General features: G+C 40.0%; 1 non-coding gene across 1 annotated transcript; it reads right to left on the bottom strand.

The window, feature by feature from the left end:
- Positions 1 to 17,438: 17,438 nt before the first annotated feature.
- Positions 17,439 to 17,543, bottom strand: LOC138807706 (small nucleolar RNA U13). The gene has a single exon (XR_011366241.1). It is a non-coding gene; the product is annotated as a small nucleolar RNA U13 (small nucleolar RNA).
- Positions 17,544 to 18,447: the final 904 nt, after the last annotated feature.

The following is an 18,447-nucleotide window of genomic DNA, read 5'->3' as shown; positions in this document are numbered from 1 at the left end:
ACTGAAAGGTATTTTTGAAGTAGACTTTGACAAAGTTCTGATATTGACATCGTTGGGTTGATAAGTCCTGGAACTTAGACCAGCTTCTGGTCTAATTCTGAGGTGACAGTGGAAGCGAACTGGTGATAGGAAATCACCGACCAATGTGATTTCAAACCCTTGACAGGTACATCTCCATTCATGGATGTGCTATCAGCCAACATACAGATGTCTGTTAATGAGTGATGGCTGGGAAAAGGAAATTTATTGGTGACAGAGGAGACCAGCCTTTGGATAAGTGGTTGCCTTTAAGTGTGAGGCAGACAAAGAGTGCCTCCAGATACAGAGATATTTTCAGGAAGCAAGACAGCTTCACCTACATCTTGTTATCAACAAAATCATCTGAGAATAACTCTGAGCTGGCCCACAATGTGACCAGGAGGTGGGAAGCGGAGGGTACTTGGCAGCTTGGCTGCTAATCACTCTGGCCACACTGACATGGGGCAGTACGTATGTGATGGGCATCTGCTCCATGCTAGTGGTATGTGCCCAGTGGGAGATTTGGCTCTTACTATGAGAAGTTAACAGTTCCTCTGTCTTTGGGCCAACTCCCAGGTCCGGATGTCTTCATCTGCAGAGGCTGGAACTTTGCCATAGCTCTCATCTTGACAGATTTCTTTCTGTTTATCAATTTTCTCATTCTTTTTTTGTTTCTTTATTTCTTTTCTTTCTTTCTTTGTTTCTTTCTCTCCCTCTCTGTCTCTTTCTCTTTCTTTATCTCTTTGTTTCTTTGTTTCTTTTTTCTTTCTTTATCTCTTTGTTCCTTTCTTTCTTTCTGTCTTTCTTTTTTTTTGTTCTTTTTCCAGCCATGGGTCTTGAACTCTAGGCCTAGGAACTATCGCTCAGCTCTTCAGCTCAAGACTAGCTCTTGAGCCATAGTGCCACTACCAGTTTCCTGGTGGTTTATTAGAGATAAATATCTCAATGGCTTTCCTGTCCAGGCTGGTTTTTAACTCCCATACTCAGATCTCTGCCTGCTGAGTAGCTAGGTTGACAGTCAGGGGCCATTGGTGCCCAGCTTGACAGGTTTCTTATTTGTGCAAGATAACAATGGCCATGTTCTGCCCTGTGAGGAGTTTTGTTGTCATCCTACAACACTGATGGTCTTAGTGTTGTGGCCAAGCACACAGCAAGGGGGCTTTCTATGCATGCACATTGACTAGTATATGAAAAGACAGCTTGCAATGGCCAGGAAGGCTCCATGATTGCATACATCTCAACTTGCACTGGGCATAACCAAATTTTAAGTTCTAGTGTTGGTTCTTCTCCTTTGTACACAGCTTGAGCAGATTGTTTCCAGATGCCTGTCATTTAACTCAGTTACTCAATTAACTCATCTGCTCTTTCAATGAGTCTGACTTAAATGACTGCTTATCAGAGGCCAATAACTGATTTTAAGGCTAAGTGAAACACAGCAAGTGCTCAGGTATGTTGACTAAGAGTGCTATATAGATAATGTACAGCTGCATGGTACATGTGTTGTACACTTCTCATATCTTCACTGAATTCTAAATATTTCTTTTTTGGGGGCGGGGTCCGGTTGTGGGGCCTGAACTCTGGGCCTGGGCGCTATCCCTCAGCTCTTCTGCTCAAGGCTAACACTTTACTACTTGAGCCACAGCGCCACTTCTGGCTTTTTTCTTTTTGCTTATGTGGTGCTGAGGAATCGAACCCAGGGCCTCATACATGCAAGGCAAGCGCTCTACCACTGAGCCACCTTCCCAGCCCCACTCTAAATATTTCTTATAGAGAAGAAAGAAGCCATACATTTTTGGCTTCTTTGCATAGGTATCTGAATCCAGCTAATGAGCACATCTTACACTTGTTGGTTTTTTTTTTCTTTTGGTATTTTATGGTTTTATTGAACTCAAAGCCTCATACATGCTAGGCATGCACTCTACCACACCTCCAGCCCCCTTCTTGTTTTACGTATTTTAAGTAATTTTTGGGCATTGCTCTTCCCTCACATACACCTCCCTCAGAGCTGGGATTGCAGGCATGAACGACCTAGCCAGAAGTATTTGTTGAGATAAGGTCTTCTTGCTAACACTTTGCCTAGACTAGCCTTGGACCTCAGTCTTCCTCAGCTCTGTTATTCCACAGAATAACATACATTTGTTTTAAAATGTTGTAATCCCATTATCATTCTGGGTTCTCTAATTGGAGTTTTGTGGTATAGTACTAGAAGGCAGTGCCTTCTTACTGGACTTGAAATTATAAGCCTTAATCAGTGGACATAATTCTGCTCTAGACTATCAGAACCTCATGTCAATGTGTGGACACTGCTGATTGTTGAACCATAATTCAGAATATGTTGCATGATTTTAATCCTCACTTTTTACATACACATGCACGCGTGGGCACACACACACAAACACAAACGCACACACCATTGTCTTCTCTGGTGACTTTGTACATTTTCTGTGAGACCACCTGTGTTCTCTCCTGTGCATCTTGGAGCTTCTCTCACCAATCATGCTATTCTCCAGCCTGTTCCCTCCTCCACTGTCCAGTCTCTGACCTTGACAGAGGCTGAGGCTTTGTAGTACTGGGATTAGAAAAAGAGAAAAGATAGATACACACATTTAAGCAGAAACCTTATCTCTTGCACTTTTAGGTGATTTTAGATGCATGTTTTCATCAGATCCGCACTCCTACTTCTTCTACTAGCCTCCCACTGCCATGTTCTTTTCCTGGATCCCACAGAAAGCTCAGCTGATATTATAGGAAACAGAAATATTGTGCTTCTGCAAAACCCGCATTGCTGCTGCTTTGAGTGTATCTATTTTTGTCATGAGAATTTTTCTTAATGGAATATTGGAGAGTCAGAAAAAAATTATTTAAAGCAGTTTCACTGCTTTTTTTTAAAGGTTTAAAACCTTTTTCTTTCTTACTCAGTTTATTTAAATTAACTTTATATGCCTAAGAGGGACATTACACAAAACAATCTTTCTATGTATATATATTTGCTTATTTCTGTGGTGTCATGTCTCAAATTCCTTAAATTTTTGACGCTAAGATCCTCATTGTGGCAAATATCCAGAATGGAAGGGAAGGGAAGTGAGAATGGAGATCAACTAATATCTTACATTATCCACTGTCTGGGGCTGCTATTTCCACTATTGGAATTGATGATGGCCAGTTTGCAGATTCATTGTCATGAAACAGCTCTTACATCATTGATAAAACTGAGTAGCTTGGGTTCCATTTATAGCATTGTGCTTTTGGTGTCTGCATGTGTCTGAAGGACCCAAAAGCAAGCTCCTCTGCACAGAAGTGAGGTATCCACTCCTGATAGAGTGAGATAATGTGGGAAGTTTTCAAAGGAAGAGGCTATTACTCAGCACTCCTATATTAGAGAATTTGGAGAGAGAGCAAAACAAACCCATAAACTGCCCCAGGAACGTGACCTCTTCCCACTCAATCCTTCCTTTTTCAGATAATAAAGCTGAGTGTGCTGAGGAAGGCAGCACACTACTTCCTAATTCAGATCTTGTTGCCTGGATTTCCTAGACAATTCCTACTCCCTTCTATGATGGTCTGACTTTATATCTGACCTTCTCAAATGTCTTCTCAGAATGAATTCTGTCTTCAAAAACTAACTGTGGCAAATCTTTAACTCAGTTCACAGATGATCCAGTGGGAACAAATACTAATTGAGTATGCTGCATTATACATCTTTTAATGTTTATGGACTTTAATTGTACGTTTTAAAAGTTATATATAAAAACCAGGAGCCAGCTAGTTCATGCCTGTAATCCTAGCTATTAAGGGGTCTGAAATCTGAGGACTGCAGTTTGACGCCAGCCCAGATAAAAAAGTTCATGAGACTCTTATCTCCAATAAACTACTCAGAAAAAGCTGGAAGTATTGTTGGAACTCAGTTGGTAGAACACTAGCCTTGAGCACAAAGAGGCTCAGAGACATGGATAGCAAACAAAACCCTATATATACTTAACAAAGTTGTACACATTTTCCTCTTTAGGTCCATCATGATCTCCTACCACAAGACACACTGCAGCTGGAATTTTGTAGTTCATGATTCTACAGCTTTGTGGCCTGGGGAGGTCTCTCCTGACAGGTCATTTCTACAAAGCTTTGATGGATGGCTGTGTTTTAACAAAATGAGTTTCTGTTCAACTCATGTTTACAAATGAATTCACACACCATCATGGCACCCTTCCTCTGAGCAGGGCTGCTGGTGAATTTAGCATGGATCTCTGAGACACAGACATAATTTCATATGGCATTATTATTATTCCAGGCAAAATAGAAATTGTAGATGTAAAACAATATATCAATCCCATTGAAACCCTGGTATTGATTTTCTTCATAGATTTTGAGACCAGAATTTTTTATATAGGTACAAATATATCATTGGATAAGCGTGGAATAGTGGACAGCTTTTGATTCTTATGGGTTTATGTACAACAGCTTTATCATTAAACCCCAGTATGAGCTTTCTAACAAGGCCTTGGTACATCTCATTTAGAATCATGATAAATTAGTGTAGCTTGCTCATTTAAAGGAATCAATTCTCGCATAGTGCAAAAACATTACTAACTTGGGGGCAAATGGCAAGGCTGTGATGAGGTCAGCCTCACCTAATGGACTACACCTCACACCAGTTGCTGGAATCTGCATCTGCAAGCCCTGTTCTCCTGTGTTCTTTACAAACCTCCCAACCTCCCTCATTACAATATAATCTAACAGGAGGCAGATGGCTTACATCTGTAATCCTAGCTACTCAAAAGTTGGAAATCCATCCACATGATCTTGACTAGCTCAATTAGAAAAGTCTGTTAAAATTGAGCCTCCAAGTGATTAGTACAAACAAGACTGAAAGTGTGATTCAAATAGTCAAGTGCCAGTCAACTAAACAGAAGATCCTGAGTTCAACCCTCAGGACTTGGGGGGGGGGGGTAAGGGGAGAGGCAGCACTATATTCCATCTTGATAGTGTTCAGAGGATGGGGAACTAGTAGGAAGTGTCTCAATGACTGTTTTCAGTAAAGCCCTGGCTTAGAACTCTGTGTATGAAAAGTTGTAGTTGTTCTTCAATGGTCAGACTCAAACTTCATAAAAAGAATAACTTTGTATGTAGGTAGGTATAAATTTTTGCTTTGCTCTACTCTGTGAAATCAGAACAAGAAACCACTTTGAAAACAGAATCAACAGTATGGGAGGAGGCTGAGGAAGAAGCTTATTCCCTATATAGTATAGCATCAACATCCCTGGAATTACAAAGCCAGTAAAAACAAACTCCAGCAAAGCATTGGCTGCGCCTTATGGCAAGTTCTTGTCCCCTGCTAAGGCCACCTTCCCCCATGGCTGCTTTGCTTTCCAATCTCCTGTGGCAGTAGCATCCACCAACACATAATGGGATACCGGTATTGGGATGCTTGTTGATCTTTCTTTCCAACCTCATGTCTTAAATTAGTCTAGTTCCATATCCCTAAGTTAATTTAGTCCAGTTTATAAGACCTTAGAAAATACCTGTTGTTTCCAAATTCAATGTGTAAAATCTCCTAGCAGGGGCAGGTTTTATCCCTTAGTCAATAATCCTTCAGTCAGAACAAGACAATCTTGGTGCCAAGTTCACTCTGAATTTTCCCTTTCTTGGACACAAGAACTCGCTAAAGTCATTATGATCGTTGGGTCTTCAAAGAGAGAAAGTTGGAAATGCTATATATAATGATCAGAGTGTCCTAGAGCCACTGTAAATACCAAAGCAGTTCTGGCTATGTCACCTACAATCGGTGGCAGCAGCCACCCCTGAGTGATATCCAGGCTGTACGTAAGCCTTTACAACCTGCAGCAGGTAGATCGACAGATTACATTTTCTGGGAGGAGGCTTTTTTTTTTTTTAACAAATCTTAGTTTTTATGATTTGCACATTTTCTGTTTGGCAACTTGCAATCTAGAATAGATTCTTGTTATCTGCTCACACATGCAATATTTTTACTTCTTCCCCATTTATTTTTTTAACTTTAGAAACTTGGTGAATACTTTCATTCAGTTTAAGAAGCCTAATAGTGTAGCAGTAAAGGGCCCAGTCATTGAGTAGGAGCATCCATATTGCCTCTTTGTGATGTGATTTGGGCTAATGAAAAGGCTTGGTTCCAAACACCCTATACCCCCTTCAGACAGGATCCAGATGGCTGCTCTACTGTTATTTTTCCCAAGAATATGGGAGACGTGTCTGTGAGTGCTTTCGTTAAAAAAAAATATATTTTAGGCAATGTTTTAAGGACCTGTGGTTTGGGTGTTGTTCTACTCAGAGTATCCGGTGTGTTCTCTGGGAACATTTCCTCAATCTACTTGGTTCATGTAGTGCGGTGATCCTTCCCAAGAGAAGGCCATTCCTCCCATGAGGAGCCTCCAGATCTGCATAAATCACACTGATACCCAGTTTTCAATCAAGAATTGTTCTTTTACTTCACAAGATAAAAGCTGCCCTTTTAAAGTGGCAGTGGGAGGCCATGCAAAAGTTGCTCACACACACCTGTAATTCTAGCCTTTTGGGAGGCTGATACCAGAAATGCAGTTTCAAGCCAGTGTAGGCAGAGAAACCCAAGAGATTCTTATTTCCGTTAGACTGGAAAAAGCCACAAGTGGAATAGTGACTGGAATGGTAAGAGTGCCAGCCTTGAACAAAAATATCCAGGTTAAGAGCCAAAGCACCTGAGTTCAAGTCCTACTATTCACTTCACCCCTACAACTGTACCTATACACCTCCACCAACAAACACACAAAAGCAATTGGGGATCAAACTTTCATAAATAAAAGAAGTGGGGAGACAGTTTCAGTATAAATTTGTAGTTCATTTTTTCCCTATGGAAATTAGCCCAATCATGATGAGAGATTGTATTTGCATTTTCTCAATTACATACACCTGTTCCTTAGTTCTAGAGAGAGACTGAGAGAATTGGTAGAGAAGGGCATCCGCAGAGATTGAACTCTGTTGAAGGGAGGGACTGGATATCAGATTGTATAGGGGAACAAGTGAAACTCCTTTAGCTCCATCACTGAGTGCCCATAGTTTGACCTGGCCAATTATCATGATGCTGTCTTCATACCCATCAATATGGGGAGTGCAGGAAGACTACTATATCATGGAGAATGACTGTAGCTGAGGGAGTTTCAGAAGGAACTGACAGCCCGCAGCTGGAGTAGTAGGACCTCCCTTTGGGGTTCATGACTACGTTTACCTCTGTGTCACTGGTACCTGCCTCCTTATGGAGAAACATCCAGGATCCGGGGGTATCACTTCCTTAGGGAGCCTAAAATGAGAAGAGATAGACAGTAAAATTTCAAGCACTCTTGGGAGCAATGAGAGTACAATGAAGAAGAAAATGTGTGTCTCCTCTCTGAAATTTCAGAAGGTAAGAATAACTGAGGAGAGAGAGCTGTCAGTCACTGCTGAGTGGGTAGGGTTGAGAAGGAAGGAACATTGGAGCTGGGAGGAGCCTGTGCAATCCTAACTATTTAGGATGCTGAGATATGGACTATTATTATTCAGGACCAGACCAGGCCAAAAGGTGGGTGACATCTCCTCTTAAGCTAGGGATGCATATCAACTTCACTACAATAGGAAGCCTAAAATAGGTGAGTCCAGGCCCTATAATGTACCTGGATAGGAAACAAGACCACAAATGAAAAATGACCAGCACAAAATAGTAGTATAACTCACCTACCGACCAAATCCAAGACTGTGGCTTCTAACAGGAGTACCATGAACAAGTGTAAGCTTGGGGACCTCGGTGTCCCACTGTGATTCACAGAGATGGCTGTAGCATCTGTTGCTCTGTGGACTCCTGGCCAGGAAGGAAGAGTCCTTCCACATCCCTCAATCCATGCCTACCAAGACAGCAAATGCTGAGTGGAACACCTCACAATGTCTAAGCATGGAAGTTTGGTGGACACTTTTGTTCCTTAAAGGGAAAGAGAGGAGGGATATGCAGGACCAAACAGACTCCTGAGTGAGAGAAGGACAGAGGGAGGCAATGGTGAGGTTAGCATGGGGTTTGTGTTTAGTGACTAATATGACTTCATTGGAAATGTTCTGGCTTTGATTATGACATGTGCATCGAGGGAGAGCTGGGGTAGTCCAGGGAAAGACTCGTGTAAATTTTCCATAGGTTGAAACTTACTCTAAAGTCTAAGTTGTTTTTGAAAATTGAAATGTGGAAACGTTGATAAAAGCACACAGCCCCCCAGCACTGGCATTGTTCTCTGTAGATGTACCTGCCCTAGCCACCCTTCTCCTGGTGGGTGCTTGTCCCCAGGGTGCCTCATGCCCCATCCCTTTGTACTGCTCAAGCCAGAAGAGCTACTGTTGGGCAGGGAGGATCAGGAAGCCCTGTTGCACCATGTACCAACAGGGCCTCCTTCCCTTGGAGGCACAAAACATTACAGAGCTCTGCAGCACCCTATCATTGCTATGAATTGGAACTTACAACACTTGAGCTTTGCCTGCATTAGGCCCCCACAACTTCAGAACAGCCTTTTGGGGACTTCTGAGACCTGGAGGGCAAGACAGCGAGGCCTGGAATGCAGCACCTGTTCCCGTTGGAGCAGTGAGTTTTCCACAAGGAGCTAACAGGCTGAGAACCTTGGGAATGAGCAGTGCAGGGTGGCTAAAACTTGGTACTCCATGCTAACATGCCAGGCATTCACTGACCTTTATATGCTAGCCCTCTGTGCCCACCAAACCATGGCCACTTGGTGTGTTGTCTGATAAGCCAGGAAGTGATTGGCCAGCAACCAAGAATGACCAGTGTCAATGGGTTCATATAGTTGAGTGTAATGTCCCTTTATGAGAAATCCCTGGTAGATGTGAATTACAGTTTTGCAATTGACAAATCTTTCCATCAACCCATCCCTCCATTTATAACTCAATTCACATCCTACGCTCTATGCCTAGCAGTCCAGGTTCACAACCAGTACTCTTCAGACCCAATATTTGACATCAAATAAATGACCAGTGCAGCCCCATTTGGGGTTTTTTCCTCTTTTTTTCATTATAGGATGATAGCGTATAAAAGTTGCCAGTCCCCTCATTTTCCTGCATGCCCACACTGTCTGACCACAACCAATACTGAGCCACTTCTAAAAGCCATAATTCTTAGTATAAAGGTGTCTTCTCAGAAATCCCATGCCAAGTTTTAGGCGCCTGTCTTTTCTTCACCTGTACCCTGGCATACCTTCCTTGGGCAGATTATTAAGGTTTTCTGATACTGGGCAAGCAAACTGAGAAGTGTATGGGTTGGGCTCAGTCTCAGCCTCGTGCTTCCCTGAAAATCAAGAGTCTCACAAAGACAAGAAGGTATTCTGCCCTCACATGTGAGGACCATTTTAAGCACATGTTGGTATGGGGGTAGGTACTATAGTGCTCCACCTGACATTAAAATGCTGTTTTTTTTTCCATTTTACTATGTTGTGTGCACCTGGTCTGACCAAATTAAGGGTGGATCTGTAAGCTCATTGTGAGTTATTACTGAAGAAGTTGACTTGCTAACAATTAAATGCTAATTCTTTCACTAAAGAATCCTTATTTCAGGAACATGTTATGATCACTGTAAGCTAAAATCTGGGGAGTGTGTGGATGTGCAATGGTACGGGAGGATGAGAGTAAAGTAGAGGAAAGACTAAGTAAATTTGGATAAACACCAACTAGCCAAATGGCATTTTGGAATTGGAATCTTTGTACTGAATGTTGACAGTGGTAGAATTCTTTTTTTTTCATTGTGAAAATACTGTACAGAGGGATTACAATTACATGGGCAAGATAGTGATTACATTTCTCATCAAGCATTGTAGCCTCCTCCTTTGTTTACCCTTCCCATCCCTTCCCATCCTGTATCCCACGCTACCCAATCCTCCCCCCGCCCAAGTTGTAAATTTCGATTTTGACATGACAACTTATTCTTCTCATTGTTGCAACAGGTCCAGCTGTATCCTTATTTAAACGACTTGTTTTTCCCCTTACCTCCACAAATTATAGCAACATCAAATACAGTGAAAGCAGGGGTTATACTGTGGGGGAGGGACATGCAAAGCAACAAAGAAATAATCTTATAAATGCGTTAGAAACAAATGCATGAAAGAAAAAACATTTGAATACATATCTTAGGGTTCATTTTCCTAACATCACTTTATCTGACCATTTCTGCTTGACTCATACATATACTAGATATTGCAAATAAGGGAAACCATGGGACCAATGATTCTTTGGGCTTGGCTTACTTCACTTAGTATAATTTTTTCCAAGTCTTTCCATTTCCTAACAAATTGGGCAATGTCATTCTTTCTGATGGAAACATAGAATTCCATTGTGTATATATACCACATTTTCTTGATCCATTCATCTACTGAGGTGCATCTGGGTTGGTTCCATATCATAGCTATAGTAAATAATGCTGCAATAAACATAGTTGTGCTGGTAGATTTAGTGTTGTCTTCTTTGTAAACATTTGGGTAAATGCCCAATAGTGGGATTGCTGGGTCATACGGGAGCTCTATGCGGAATCTTTTGAGGAACCTCCATACTACTTTCCAAAATGGTTGAACGAGTTTACACTCCCACCAACAATGAAGTAAGGTTCCCTACTGTCCACATCCCCTCCAACGTCAGTTGTTATTAGAGTTCTTAATTTTTGCCATTCTAACTGGGGTGAGGTGGTATCTTAATGTTGTTTTGATTTGCATTTCTTTTATGGCTAGGGAAGTTGAGCATTTCTTCATGTGTCTATTGGCCATCCTTCTTTCTTCTTCAGAGAATTTTCTCTTTAAGTCTTTAGCCCTCTTATTTATTGGGCAGTTGTTTCTTTGAGGATTTGTTTTTGAGGGATTTAATGTTTTGAGTTCCAAGTATATTTTAGATGTGAGACCTTTGTCCATTGTATCTGCCTGCTATTCCTCGTCTTATTTTTCCTAATTGATGGGGCCTCTGAACTATACAAATTCCTGTGAAGGCTTTTTATAGTATTGCATTCAATGTATCGATTGTTTTGATGGAAATTAATACGTTCTTGATGGTGTGTACTGTTGTTCATGATTGAGGCATGGTTCTCCTTTTAGCTGTATTTCAAATTTTTTGTAAATTTTAATTTTCTTTTTAAAGTATGATGTATTTTTTGTTAGTGTGAATTTATTGGGCTATTTTGGTGTAAAAAACACTGGGGATTGAACCCATACCTCGTTTATGGGAAAAAAAAAAAACATTCTACCACATAAGTCACAATGCAGCTATGGCAGTTTTTTATTGGTTTTTGTTTTTATGTTTGTTTTTCTCTGTCCTGGAGCTTGAATTCTGGGCCTGGTCTCTGTCCCTCTAGTATACAGCTCAAGGTTAGCAGTCTACAACTTTAGCTACAGTGCCACTTCCAGGTTCCTGACTGTTTATTGATGATAAGAGTCACATCACTTTTCCTGCCTGGGCTGGCTATGAACCACGATCCTTAGATCTCATCCTCCTGAGTAGCTAGAGTTAAATAAATGAGCCACAGTCACCAGGCTATGGTAGGTTTTTTTTAAAAAAACAATGTAAATTACTCATTTTTGTCTTTCTAATTTAATATTTTTATCTTTTTTATCATCCTGGGGAATAGAATATAGGACCCAGTGTATGTATGTATGTGAATGCTTCTGTGTGCATCTGTGCCAATGCTGGCGCTTAAATTTCTTTAACTTGTTCCAAGCAAGGCTGTAACATTTGAGCCACAGCTCTACATTTACAGCACTTTGGCATTTAAATTGGGGATAAGAGTCTCACGGACTTTCCTGCCCAGGCTGGCTTTCAAGCCATGATCCTCAGATCCCAGCATTCTGAGTAGCTAGGATTATAGGTATGAGTCATAAGTACTCAGCTATCATTTAGTTATGAGATATTCACAATGCTCTCTTAGCACTTTTTATTCAGTTTGTAAAGAAATTTCATTATTTGTTTCAGCATACATTATTTATACAAGATGAGATATTTCCATACATGTGTACAATGTACCCCAATCTAAATCATTCCTTTTATCATTTTATCTTTTTTCCCCTTTCTTAAATCCTTTTCAACAAGTTCTTTTTGTTCTATTTTATATAGTATCATAAAGTTTTTTGGCAATATACATCCTTATTTTTCCTCTTCATTTATCTCTTTACCCCTGCTGGGTATCCTGGTACAGGAGCTGGTCAAACATACCTTTACAACTCAAGAGAAGAAACAAAGTTTAATGCATTTTACCCTGCCTTTGCTCCTATTTTCTCTTCATGAGCTCTGAGATTTATTCTCTGTTATTTTCTTTTTAAAATCTTCTTTTAGGAACTCCTATAGTAATGATTGTTTTACTTCTTTGTCTGGAAATGCTTTGAATTTGCCTTGATTTCTAGAAGATATTTGTTTTGACCCCTGTGTCTTCTGACAAAAAAAAATTGGGGGGGGGGCAGTCATGGGGCTTGAACTCTGGGCCTGGGCACTGTCCCTGAACTCTTCAGGTCAAGACAAGTGCTCTACCACTTGAGCCATAACACCACTTTTGGTTTACTGGTGGTTAATTGGAGAATGTCTCATGGAATTTACTGCCCGAGCTCAGAGCTCAGGCTCCTGAGTAGCTAGGATTACAGGCATGAGCCACTGGTACCTGGCAAATATTTTTTATTATAGTTAAGGGGCCATTTTTCTTGCATTGATTACAAAAATGATTTCTTCAGGGTTTTTGTTTTTGTTTTTGTTTTTGCATAGTTAGCTTACATTTTGTTAGGTTGATGTTTCTTTGTGGTATTTCCGTGTATGCATATATTGCAGTCAGGTCAGATTCATTTCCTCCATTTTTACAGTTTTCAGTGGGTTCCATTCCATTATTGTCATATTTCCACCCAGCTTCCTTCCAATGACAAAAATATTAGATCTTCTGTTTATTTTCTTTTGTCTCCATTTCCCTTTCAGTCTTTTTCTCTGACTTCCACATACATAATTTCTACTGTAATCTTCCAGTTCACTGAGGCTTTCTTCTGTCTTCCATGTGATTGTACACAGAATTTTATGTTAGATGTTTCATTTAAGTTCGAAAAATTCCATTATCTACTTTTTTTCCATTTATCAAATGTGTTTATAATTGCGACTTGAATGTTTATTTTAGGATGGCTACTTTGAAATCTTTGTCAAATAATGTCAACATCAGTATCAAGTAGCTGGTGGCAATGTTGTCTTTTGTTTGTCAAGGTGAAAAATTGTCTTATGAACATGCATTCCTGATGTCTGTCTCAGGGTTTTACTGGTCTTCTTTAGAATAGGATTTTCAGATCATGTACTCATTGCAGAGACTTTTGCCCATAGCTGCCAGATGAGGTTGGAAGTGGTTGGTTTCCTGCCAATGGAGAGAAACCTTTCACTGTGGAGTGCCTTGTGAACTGGCCCCAGGAGTCTTATGCTGCCATCAATAGGTAAAGGGTATTAGGGCTAGGACTTTATTCCAGCTAGAAAGGTGTGAAATTCTGGTTCCCTCCAAGTCTCCTCTAAGACTGTGTGAATTACACCACAGGCTCCTTCTCTGCATATATGAGTGAAGTCCAGACTCCCTGTGATTCTCCATTGATGTCACAGTAAGAAACTGAGCACTGCCTTGGGAGGTATCCTTTGCCAAGAGGTAGAATGCAAGCTTCCTGAAGTATTTGACTGGAGATGAGCAGTTATTATCTAAAAGAGTATCATCTACCTACGTTGTTCTTCTGTATCCCACTGTTTCTCATGTGTCAGCTTCCGTTTGGAATATGAGGGAAAACAAGGAAACACCACCATGCATTTCATTCAGGCCCGAAGGTCTTTGATCTTCCTTCTACATGCCTCATGTTCATTTGATATGTGACATCCATGCTTATTGGTTGTGCTTGGTGGGGAGACAAGAAGAAATGCACCTACTTCATCTTGCTTACAAACTAGAAATCAAAACATTTGGGGAGAGGAGGAGTAGGGGATCAGTAGTGGGGCTTGAACTCAGGGCTTTGTGCTCAGGTCTTCATGCTCCCTCTTTTCATTTTCTCTATAAAAAACTGCTATACTATTCAAGTCACAAATCTATTTCCAGATTATTTTGTGTGCAACCTGGGGCCTGAATTCAGGGTCTGAGTCCTGTCCCTGAGTTTTTTTGCTCGAGGCTAACACTCGACTACTTGAGCTATACCCCCATTTCTGGATATTTTAATAGTTTATTAGAGATTGGAGTGTCATATACATTCTTCCTTCCTGGGTTTGGCTTTGAACAAAGGTCCTTTGATCTCATCCTGCTGAGTCACTAGGATTACACGTCTAGTCATTGTCCTCCATTATTTCCCCACTTACACTTATCAGAAGCAACTGAAATCACAGTATCCTCATTCTGTTTTTCTCCCTGAGGAACAAACTAGAAGATTATGAATAACTTACCCAAGATTCCCCTCAAGGAAAATATGTATGTTTTAATAACACATCTGTGAATTTGCATGTTTGATGACACAAGTTCACCCAAGTATTTTTTTTGTTATTGTTAAAAACCATACAGAGGGGTTACAATTGCATGGGAAGGTAATGAGTACATTTCTTATCAAGCCTTGTTACCTCCTACTTTGTTTCTCATTCCCATCACTTCCCATCTCCTCCCCCTCCACTGAATCCCCTACCCCTCCCCCGCACCCGCCAAAGTTGTAAAGTTTGTTTTCGATATAATGTCTTGTACATCTCATTGTTGCAATGGGTCCACCTGTATCACTATTTAAACGATTTGGTTTTTACCTTCCCCTCCACAAATTATATCAATATCAAATACAGTGAAAGCACGGGTAATAGCGTGGAGGAGGGACATATAAAACATCAAAGAAATCATCTTATAAATATGTTTGAGACAAGTGCAAGAAAGAAAAAAAAATTGAATCTTTATCTTGGGGTTCATTTTGCCTAACATAAAATTATCTTACCCTTTCTGCTTGTCTTAGACATACACTAGCAATTACAAATATGGGAAACCATGGAATCCATGTTTTTTTGGGCCTGGCTTACTTCACTCAATATAATTTTTTCCAAGTCTTTCCATTTCCTAACAAATGGGGCAATATCATTCTTTCTAATGGAGGCATAGAATTCCATTGTGTATATATACCATCTACTGAGGGGCATCTGGGTTGGTTCCATATCTTAGCTATGGTAAATAATACTGCAATAAACATAGTCGTGCTGTAAGCTTTAGTATGGTCTTCTTTGTGATCATTTGTGTAAATGCCCAAAAGTGAGATTGCTGGGTCATAGGGGAGCTCTACGTGGAATCTATTGAGCAATCTCCATACTACTTTCCAAAGTGGTTGAACAAGTTCACACTCCCACCAATAACGCAGTAGGGTTCCTTCTGTCCACATCCTCTAAAGCATCTGTTGTGATTAGAGTTCTTGATTATAGCCATTCTAACTGGGGTGAGGTGGTATCTCAATGTCGTTTTGATTTGCATTTCTTTTATGGATAGGGAGTTTGAGCATTTCTTCATGTGTCTATTGGCAATGCTTCTTCCTCTTCAAAGAAGTTTCTCTTTAAGTCTTTAGCCTACTTATTTATTGGACAGTTGTTTCTTTGTGAATTTGTTGTAGGAGGATTTAATTTTCTGAGTTCCAGGTATATTTTGGATATGAGATGCTTGTCCATTGTATGGCTAGTGAAGATCTTCTTCCAATCCATTGGCTTTATATTCATCTTGCTAGCTATGTTCTTTGCCGTGCAGGAGCTCTGCAATTTCATGCACTCCTATTTGTCTAATCTTTCTTTGATTTGTTGTGTTTCTGGGTCTCTATTAAGAAAATTTTGGCCTGTGCCAAGGAGACCAAGGGTTTCTCCTATTTCATCCTGTAAGGTTTTCAGAGTGTCTGCTTTGACTCAAAGGCCTTTAATCCATTTGGAGTTGATTCTGGTACAGATTGATATATAAGGATGTAGCTTTAATTTTCTACAAGTAATTAACCAATTTTGCCAGCACCATTTACTGAAGAGACTGTCTTTCTTATATTCTATTTCTTTAGCTCCCTTATTGAAGAATAAATGGCTATAGGTCTGTAAGTTCATTTCTGGGTTTTCAATTTTATTAATTGGTCTTGAGGTCTGTTCTTTTGCCATTACCAAGCTATTTTGATTATTATGGCTTTGTAGTAGAGTTTGAAATTAGGTATTGATATTCCTCCAGCCTGTTCTTTTTTTTTTAATTGTGAAAATACCGCACAGAGTAGTTGCAATTACATGGACAAGATAATGAGTACATTTCTCTTTTTTTTGGAAGGGGGGTCCAGTCATGGGGCCTGAACTCTGGGCCTGGGTGCTGTTCCTCAGCTCTTCAGCTCAAGGCTAGTGTTCTACCACGTGTGTCACAGCACCATTTCTGTCTTATTTATTTTAACTTATGTGATGCTGAGGAATCGAACCCAGGGCCTCATGCATGCAATGCAAGTGCTCTACCACTGAGCCACCTTCTCAACCATTGAGTATATTTCTTATCCAGCATTGCTGCCTCCTCCTTTGTTGCCCCTTCTTATACCTTCCTATCTCCCCCCTTAACACCCCCATAATTCCCCCCTCCCCCGTAGCCAATGTTGAAATGTTCATTTTTCGTCATAACAACTTGTACAACTCATTGTTGCAATGCGTCCACATTTATCCCTATTTAAACGATTTGTTTATTCCTTTCCCCTCCACAAATTATACCAACATGATATAAAGTGAAAGCAGGGCTTATACTGTGGGGGAGGGACATACAAAGCAACAAAGAAATAATCTTACAAATATGTTAGAAACAATCACCTTAAAGAAAGAATATTTGGAAACTTATCTTGGGGTTCATTTCACCTAATACCAACTTTTTCTATGTCTCTAACAGAAAGAATGGCATTGCCCCATTTGATAGGAAATGAAAATACTTGGAAAACATTATATTAAGTGAAGTATGCCAGGCCCCCAAAGAACATAGGCTACATGGTTTTCCTTATTTGCAATAACTAGTATATTTGTGAGACAAGCAGAAAATGTCATCACTGTTCTTCCTATTAAGGATCGATTTTGCTCTTCGGGGTCTTTAATTGTTCCATATGAATTTTTGGATGGCCTCTCCTATTTCCTTGAAGAATGAGGTTGGAATATTGATAGGTATCACATTGAAATTTTGTGTAGCCTTGGGAAGTATTGCCATTTTCACCATATTTATCCTTTCAATCCAGGGGCATGGGAGTTTTTTGCACTTTCTAAGTTCTATTTTGATTTCCTTTATCAGGTTTTTAATGTTTTGGTTAAGTTTATTCCTAGGTATTTTATTTTCTGTGGGGCTATTAAGAATGGAATTGCTTCCTGATTTCAGCCACGCTATTCTCATGGTTGGCATACAGAAAAACCATGGATTTTTTTTTTTACATCAGATGGGTAATGTGCCGTCGTTGTAACAAGGTTTAGAGGGAGGCACATTTCACCCAAGCACATGAGAATCCAATCATCACACTTATGAACCGGAAAAGGATCCAGCCATGGGTTTTTGAGGGTTAATTTTACACCATGCCACTTTTTCAAAGTTTTGAATCAGCTGGAGTAATTTGGGAGTGGAGTCTGTGCGATTCTTTAAAAACAGATCATGTCATCTGCAAAGAGGAGAGTTTTATTCATCTTTCCCTATTTCGATTCCCATTATGTTTGCATTTTTTCTTATTGCTGTACCTAGGCATTCTAATACTAAATTGAAGAGAAGTGGACAGAGTGGACATCCTTGTCTCATTCCTGAGTTAAGAGGAAATGGCTTAATTTTTCACCATTAAGTATAATGCTGGCTGTAGGTTTGTCATATAAAGCCTTTTTTGAGGAATGTTCCCTGGATTCCTAATTTTTCCAGAACCTTCATCATAAAGGGGTGTTGGATCTTGTCAAATGCTTTTTCTGCATCTATTGAGATAACCATGTGGTTCTTATCCTTGCTCTTGTTGATGAGATGAATTATATCAGTTGATTTGCATACATTGAACCAGCTTTACATTCCTGAAATGAATCCTGTTTGATCATGGTGTATGATTTATTTTGGATGAATTTGTGAAGTAGTTTGGCCAAAATTTTCTTGAGAAATTTTGCATCAATGTTCACCAAAGAAATGGGTATGTAGTTCTGTTTCTTTGATGAGTTCCTACCTGGTTTTTGGATGAGGATCATGATGGCTTCATAGAATGAGTTCGGTAGTGAACTTCCTCTTTCAATTTCATTGAAGATTTGTAGGAGTATTAGTGTGAGCTCTGCTTTGAAGACCTATCAGAATTCTGCTGTAAATCCACCTGTTCTGGGCTTTTCTTAGATAGGAGGTCTCTTATTGCCGCTTCTATTTCAGTCCTTGATATGTGCCTGTGAATATGGTTTAACTCATCTTGGTTTAGTTTCAGCATG

Source organism: Dipodomys merriami, unplaced genomic scaffold (genome assembly GCF_024711535.1).
Source record: "Dipodomys merriami isolate MVZ:Mamm:240054 unplaced genomic scaffold, mDipMer1.0.p SCAF_428, whole genome shotgun sequence".
Classification (NCBI taxonomy): domain Eukaryota; kingdom Metazoa; phylum Chordata; class Mammalia; order Rodentia; family Heteromyidae; genus Dipodomys; species Dipodomys merriami.
The sequence above is the reverse complement of the archived record's forward strand: the minus strand, read 5'-3'. Positions and strand labels throughout refer to the sequence as shown.